Raw genomic sequence first — 8,609 nt, forward strand, 5'->3', positions numbered from 1 at the left:
TACAGTTATAAAAGACATTCACTTCTCTAAAACTCAAGAGTTCTCAGCTTTTGGGCTAATGGTAAAGTGAAGAAAGAGCAATACATAGAGCTCCTTTCATCCATGCTGCAGCATAAGTAATATTCACACATTTTAGAATTTTACTGTGCGTTGAAGCACAAAGCCCAGAAACAGCCATTTGTCACCCTGCCTTGACAAGCAAGGTATTCATCCATTCTGCTCCTTTCTCCCGACAGCATAAACGCTTTATGTTAAGAAGTAATGTGGTCCTACATAAAAAGCAACACCCTGAGATGCAGGAGATCTGCATTTTCTTCCTTGCTCAGCCACAGACCTATTATGTGGCTTTGGTCAAAGAAGTATCATTGCTTCACTTCAACATCACCATTCCTGTTTACAGGCCAAGTATAATTATATTTTTTAAAGAAATCTCTGTTCAGCAGAGGTACTTCTTATTGGGTGCTTATATTTTCCTGGCTCAATCTCAGTTGGCAACAATAGATGCTAATGAAAATTTGAGCACTTCACAATTTTGCTCTTCGGTCCAATGGTGCCTGGATGTGACGTCCTCTTTCATCTCCTCTTTGTCTTTGAAGCAGACGTCTATAAAGCACACTCAACCCACGGCCACTCTTCTCAGCTCACAGACCACTGAACTTTGATGTCACTATGTCAGACAAATTTACTGTAGCTTCTCAGCATCAATAATGTATAAATGAGAAAATTAAACTATTTTCCTTCGCTTCTTCCCCTCCAGCAAATCATTCTCTTCTCTCACATGTGCCTTTGGATTAGAGCAGAAACAAAGCAACACAGTTTCCAACCTGGAAGTACCCAAATCCAAGCAAATAGTACTGCTTTATTGAATAAAAAATTTAATTTAGACACAGATTATTCAAACCTATAAAAGCTGCAACTCAGAGGTGAATGAGAACTCTGCTAAACACCACAGAAATGTAGAAAATAAGAAATGAGAGCTTTACATTTTTATTTTGTAGTCTGCCATATATTCTGTAAGTACCACAAGAGTTATGCTTATCACTCACATTTAAAGCAAGGAAAAAAAAATGTTTCTTCTTTCCATTTTCCACTTTCCTTAGTAGCAGTGCACATTCCTAAGAGAACTGGCAGAAGAGTCCATCGAGAATTCAAGTTCTACAGTAGCAGAACACAGGAAATGTGCCTGATTTTATAACATCTTCACTTATTTTCAGGTCAAGTGTTCTTAGGACTTCTTTGTGTATTCCAAGGTATAAACACAACCATCTTGACAGAACAGGAGCAATACCACATGTGGAACAACGTGAGCACAGCAGACTTATTTTATTCCTTCTTTTTTAACCATACTTTTGAGGTTGAGCTTAAAAACAAAACATTAGTTTTTTAAGAACTGGACACAGAATGGAATTAGTCCTCGTCATCCTTCTTTGAGAGCTGAGAAATAAAAGTCACAGACATTGTAGTGAGTGTATGCTTACTGTCTCAGCACTGGTGAACCAGAAGCTGCAATGTCTTTGGCTTTAACAAAGATTATGAGGTCAGAGCACACGATGTTCCCATTTTCCTAAATAAATGGCATGTGCCATCAAGTCACGCTTTCCTTCTCCTGCACAGACTGGAATCATTCTAGCTCACCTTCATCTTCTGAAACATGGTTTTCATCATTTTCAAATCTCAGTTTAATTCTCTCTCGATAGAAGCACATAACTCAGCCTACTTCTGCAGCTATCTGGTGACAAAGATGTTCCCAAGCAAATGCATCTACTCAACTGGTCACACAGCTCTGCTATTGCTAACCTCATTTGTATACTGCTATCTGTTCCTCAGACTTATTTTCTACATTGCTATGAGCATGAAAGTTCACAGCAGCATCTACACATGCAGATAAAAAACATTAGCAAAAGCTATGACAAACTGGATGTGAGTTTTCACAGCTGTAGGTCTGTGTAGCTCTCCTCGTTATTCAGCTTCCTTTAAAACAAAAGTGCTTCTCGCGTAACACAAAATTGTTTTCTGTTTTTTTTGTTTGTTTGTTAAATTTTCACTAGACTACAAAAAAAAAGCATTGTAGAGAAATGATGCTTTTGGCAAATCAGAGCTAAGATTTCAGGATCAGAGAGGCATAACAAGGAACTGCTTAGTAAGACGTTGGCTGATCATTTCTGCTAAGAGAAGCAGCATTAAAGTTAATCATTTTATTTTGCCATTATGTTTCCCAGTCAGTCATCCAAGGCATTAAGAAAGTAAGCTTAAGTGTATTTGAAATGGTTCCATGTTTCATTTTCTCAGGAAGCCAGGACAATATCATCTAATGCTTAAATCCAAATATATTGAATAAAGAGAGATCTAGCTAACCTTCTCTGAGAAGGCCATACCCAATTTTTGCCTGGCCTTTGCCAATAAGACTCCTGTGGGGGAGAGTGTACACTGACACTCCTTGGGGATTCAGTCAGCTTTGCTTTGAAATCTCATCATTCAGCCTGTGCTGACAGCAGGAGGTTGACCTCTTTGGCAGAGGTTCAAGCTGCAGGTCTGAGCACTTGAGCCCAGGCGGGGTGGCACTCTGTAAGTAAGGTCAGGAGTGTACACTGTAAATGGTGCTGTCAAGAACCAAACCAGGTGTGTTCCTTCCATCCGTCACAGAGAGGTGAGGTGAAATTTGACAAAGATGCACTCATACATTCCTGCTTTTCTCCCTCTTGAAAAGGGAGAGGGAAAGACCTGTTCAGCCTCTGTAATCCAGTGGTTAAAGAAGGGTTTTAAAGGAGAGATGAGTTTCACTGGCTTAACATAAAATGTAAGACAAGTCAAAAAGAGAAGAATGCTGAGTGGGACAGGGCAGGACCAGAAGGAATTGGAACAAATCCTTATCACTAATAAAGGATACTCTGTAACTTCTCCCTTACAGACTGGTGCTCCCTTAAGGGATTTCAGAGAAGTCAGAACAACAATTAATACTGGGATACCACAGCACACCCACAGGAGAGCCTAAGCTTAATATTTTTATAGGACTCTCACCAGCAGACCTTAAAAGCTTGCACTGAAGTTATTGGGAGCAAAGCAGCTCCATGTCTTTGTGCCTGCAGGATCCTTCAGACCTCCCAGAAGTGTCACAGTGCCAACAGCACTGTCTATCAACAAGGTTGTGTTTTTATATTACGTATTACAGCATCTTGCTACATCAACATACTTTACTGCTTCCATCCTTCCAAAGTTCAAATGCAGTACAGCCCACAGCCTTAAGGAATCTCTCAACACTGTTAATTTAAGCAGCAGGGAGAGTCCCACAACACATTTGTGGATTTAGCATCATCGATTCTGACACCTTTAAAAGATTCAGCAGTGTGAGGAGGCTGTTATGGAAATTTTTGTCCACTATAGAAGGCTTCAGTTTCAGATCTATTATGCTCGAACTCAACCTGAGCAATAAGTTACAAACACACAGAGATATTCTGACTTGAGATTTGTATGTCACAAGGCTGACCCAACACAGGAAGCTGGAGACAGCTTTCTCATAACAACAGGAGAAGAATTGTCAAACTGATTATCAACACTTCCATTCTGTTTTTGTAATGCGAAAACCGAGTGCTTCAAGTAATACCAGCGGTGAAGCAGACAAAATGTAAGAGGAAATACATAAATCATAAATCCCCTGTAATTTCAGGTAAGAATATAGCTCATGAATAATGCTCTTACATTTGGTTGCTGCTTGCTTTTTCTTTTTTCCCCCTCTCAAATTCAGCATCTTCAGCCAATTTAAAAGCCAGCCTTGCTTACCACCTTGGACAGATTAACTCTGTTCCATCACCCAGCGAAACGATGCTCAGCTCCTTCCAGCTGCACGCCCTGGTTAACCAGGAAGTCAGTGCTGCCAGAAGTTTCCAGGCCACAACAACGCTGCGATTCTCTTGCCACTGTAGGTCTGCAAAGAGCACAAGAAAGCTACTACTCCACAAGCAGGATTTGGGCCTGTCAAGGTAGAAATGCCAGAGAACAAAACCAATCCTATTTACTCCACTATTTAAATGAAGAGGAACTGGTTCTAAGGAAACATTCCTTTTTGTATGAGGCCAAGCAGCAGTCACCCAGGATGCCTGCCATACCACACACACACCAGGCCTGAGACCCCTCCCCAGGTTACCAGAAATGCACCTGCTGGAGCTCATAGCACAGGCCAACGCAGAGACACAATCATGAAACAAAACACAACCAGGACAAGCTACAGCTCCTAGCAGTACAAGATGGTAGAACACAAGCTTGTAGTGCCCGGTGGCTATGTCCAGATAGATCTGCTCATCAAGCATGACAGCCTTGCCTCGTTCTGCCCTCAAAAAGGGACAACCTACTTTCCTGCAGGAGCTCAGCATCACAAACTGGCTGCCAATTTAACCAATGTACAGCCTAAAGCATCAGATTCAACAGCCACGTCACAACTGCACAGCCAAACAAAACTTTTGCTGACTGACCCATCCAGTCTCTGTAATCAAGTCATAATTCTGACCTTACTCTTTCATATTTCACAGCATGTCACCGTGCATGGGGTGTTTTTTCTCTAACAGCATCAACTATGAAACAGCATAAATCTCAGGTACACCCACATTGTATACAACTACACTACAGACAACCTTAAAAGCTTAAAATCCCAGCTGAAGCTGCGTGATGAAGCAGAAGAAAAAAAATTAAAAAAAAAATCAAGCATGCACTACACCACTGTTTACCTTTTACTTGTACTATTGCACTACCCAGAAAGACTTACATGTTAGGCTTGCCAGAGTGAATAACTAAAAAATTTAATCTTACACATGAATAGACCAAATACACAGAAAGAGACTGCTAACAAGCATGTACTGCTACTTTTGCTATCTAATAAATTTCTGTCTGTATTCTCCTGATACCTGAACTTCAAGTCTGATACATGACTTCAATATGGATTGTGACCCTTCCTCTAAACTCTCCTCCGCTGCAATTATTTTAATAATTAATATTAATGATCTCTTAATTCCTGTTGTTCTCTTGTTACCGCTTTCTCAACCTGGACACACTCTCCTCCTCGATGCAAAATAAGGTGGAAGGGGCGATGAAGAATGAAGACAAACACATTAAGAGAGCCAGATCGAGATCCCATCTGCGTTCCACAGATAAAAAGTAAAGTCACCCACATTACCAAAGGTCAGCTCTGAGCAAAGCCAAACATTTGATAATTGCCTGCATGTCTTCTGAAGCTTTAGAACCATACAGTTTTTCAGTGGCATCTCTTCAAAGGTCTCTGCTGTGGTTTAGCCCAGCAGGTAGCTAAACACCACACGGCCATTCACTCACACCCCCAGGTGGGATGAGGGAGAGAACTAGAAACAAAATAGAACTCATGGGTTGAGATAGAAGCCGTTTACTAAACCAGAAAAGGAAAATGGAAACAGAAATGCAGTGATTATATAGCTGCAGTGCACTTAACTTACCACCCACCAACCAGCAGCCAACAACAACACAACTGCCTGCCCACCAGCAACACAGTGCCTCACTACCTGCCAACCAACCTCCAGCAGCCCCCAAGCACCAGCCACATCCCCAGCCAACTCACCACAGCTTTAATCCTTCTCCTTTATGTCCCAGGGTGTGGAACGATCGCCCGCCTAATTCAGGCCACCTGCCCTGGCTCTGCCCCACTGAATGGGGCAACCAACCACTGGTGTCCCATTAACTCCATTTCAGCTGGAACCAGATGGTTGTTGTTTTTTTTTTTTATCATCTACTGCTTAGAGAATGATGAGGGTGGATTCAAGAACAACAGTACAACTACGCAGCTTTTCATTACCATGCATGTACAAGCAAAAGCTGCCTTAATCCTATGTGACCAATGAACCTCGTTAAAGGTACTTTTAATTAAGAAAGAAACAGTACAGAAACAAATTTATGCAAAAAACCCACCATTGTTTAGTACAGAACTGTTGAGCCCATTTACTATCTTGAATATTCCTTGATGACCTCTGTTGAGCCTTAAATTAATGTCAAAGAAAGAACAATTTGCCCCCAAAATGTGCAAGAATTTAGCCAATTTAATTAAAATTCTAGCAAGTGCTTTCAAAATAGTTCTTATCAAGCCAGAAACCCTAACCAACTACAGCAACAGGCTTAGGGCACTGAATAAAACATTACTGACCTTTATGTCCACCTCTACAACACTCAGCTTACAAACACATAGGCTTGATAGTTTTGTCATACTGGCTATTGCTCAACTATAGCATTCAACATTGACTGAAACTTCCAAAAGTGGAGGTGTTGTCCATAAAAATCCCGCTATAACTTTACATTTAACACAGATCTAAATCCAAACCAAGACAGCGACACGCACCAACAGTGAAAAAGATATCAAATCTCATTAAGTCCATAACAGCTGTTCTCTAAAATACAGAAAGGAAAGCATGAAAGGACACCTTCAGGGAGCTCCCAGGTCTGTGAAACAAACCTGTTTACAGGAACACTGTGGGGAAGACTTCTACACAACATTTGTTCTTGTTTTACTTTGATGTACGAGAGACAACAGCAGCACATACTGTAGTTCAGTACTGCTTTTGTGTTGAACCACACACTTGAAGGCCTTTTGTTTAATTTGAGTTGATTCTTGGGCACAAGTCATTTGTGTCATAAAGAACCATAAGCTAGGATTGCTGCATGCAATGCTCACGGTTCATCATTATATATTATGTCATAAAGATAACAGGGGGTGGCAGTCAAGGGCAGCTGAAGTCTTAAACACAAAGATACGAATGAATCTCATGGGAGCTGACATGTTAGGCCCCCGCACAGCTCCAAGCTACAAAACAAACGTTTCCCACCTAGGCAGCCTCACACACTCAGCATGTGTTCTGATGATGACTGCCTCCCTTGGAGGAACACTCTTCTGCAGCATTGTCTCCCTTACAGTTTCACAGTTCTACACTTATCCCTTTATCTCAACTACCTAACGTAGGCAGGAAATACTGGGATACTGCTACCTACTGAAAGGAGAGAAAACAAAAATGTCTGGCAAAATTTTTGTATCTTTGTTTTTCTTCCATCAAACATGGACTCCAGGAAATCACTTATGGGCTTCTCCGTTACTACTTCATTTGAGACAGAGATGATTGCTGGAGTTTTTATTTTCCTTTGTTGTACTTCTAAGTAGAGCACAAACGGATTCAACAGCCTCTTTTACTTACCTTTCTTTTATCTTCATCTGCTGGATCAAATCTGAAAACGGCTCGATTCTGTTTAAAAAAGAAATTACATTTGTTATGCACGAACATAAGCTGTTAAGTTACAAAACTTTAAAGCTCTGATTAAAACCAGTCTCAGCTAAAGAGAACAGCCACATCAACATGCTTGTCCCATTCCACCCAACAGCAAAGGCTTCACAAGTGTCTCCAACCAACAGTTTCAGTCTCCTCAATGCTGGTGCACAACAGCAGTAATACAAGTTAATGACACTGAAGAACTTCCAAGCTAAAGGTGGCAGGAATCATTGAATGGTTTGTGTTGGAAGGGACCATCAAGCTCCAAACCCCCCTGCCACATGCAGGGTCACCAATCTCCATATCTAATACTAGACCAGCCTGACCAGGATCCCATCCAACCTGGCCTTGAACACCTCCAGGGATGGGGCATCCACAACCTCTCTGGGCAGCCTGTTCCAGCACCTCACCACTCCCACAGGAAAGAACTTCCCTCTGACATCCAATCTAAATCTTCCCTCCTTAAGCTTAAAACCATTCCCCCTTGTCCTATCACAATCTACCCAAGTGAAAAGTTGATTACTGTCCTTTTTTATAGTTTTCTTTTAAATAATGGAAGGCTACAAAGACATCTTTCCACAGCACTCTCTTCTCCAGGCTGAATAAGCCCAGCTCCCTCAGCTTGTAGGAGAGGTGCTCAACTTTAAATAAGCTCCTTTTCAGCACACGACTCCCAACACCACTAGTGAACCATAGAAGTTCAGGAAGACGCCAACCAAGGGCAACTAAGAAGGACTGATGAGCAGTTAACCAAGAGAAGATTAACAAGAGAGGAATAATAAGAGAAGGAACAGAAACTTGAAATAATAACTGCAAATGGGCCAGAGGTGCTCTCCTATTGAGTTCTCTTGGCTTTTCTATAGACCCCTGTACCTTAAAACTACATTTACCACTCCTCCTCAGTGAAAGCATAGTTTATTGCTTAAGAAGACTAAGAAACAGAAGGAAGACCTGGAAGCTGAAGTACTATGCCCAATCTTTTCTGCCCACCCCCCAAGCAATCTATCTTAGCCATTAACATTGCACAGAAATAGATGTAGGAAGTGTTAAGGCAAAACTCTGAACGAGAAACACATTAAGTGAAGCATCGTGCTGAGATCCACTTCAAAAGAAGCACTGAGCCACACACAACTCCAGAAATCTGTTTAAAAAGCCAGAACTCCCTGAGCAGAAATGTGCCAGCTCTCACTGTCCTTGAGAATTCCACCTAAACCCAAAAACTCATTTGGGGAAGCTCCCGTGAAGGCACAGAACACAGTGCAGCAAGCACAAGAAGTGATGCGTGCACACAGACGCTTTCTACCAGCTTTTAACACAGGGTCACTTCAGAGAATAAACACA

General features: G+C 41.5%; 1 long non-coding RNA gene across 1 annotated transcript; it reads right to left on the reverse strand.

Annotated features, from left to right (window-relative positions):
- Positions 1–971: 971 nt before the first annotated feature.
- On the reverse strand, positions 972–7,570 carry LOC109367644. The gene is made up of 2 exons (XR_002114892.2): positions 7,197–7,570; positions 972–3,922 (listed from the first exon to the last, which is right to left on the reverse strand). It is a non-coding gene; the product is annotated as an uncharacterized LOC109367644 (long non-coding RNA).
- Between the last annotated feature and the right edge of the window lie 1,039 nt (positions 7,571–8,609).

This window comes from Meleagris gallopavo, chromosome 1, assembly GCF_000146605.3.
Source record: "Meleagris gallopavo isolate NT-WF06-2002-E0010 breed Aviagen turkey brand Nicholas breeding stock chromosome 1, Turkey_5.1, whole genome shotgun sequence".
Classification (NCBI taxonomy): domain Eukaryota; kingdom Metazoa; phylum Chordata; class Aves; order Galliformes; family Phasianidae; genus Meleagris; species Meleagris gallopavo.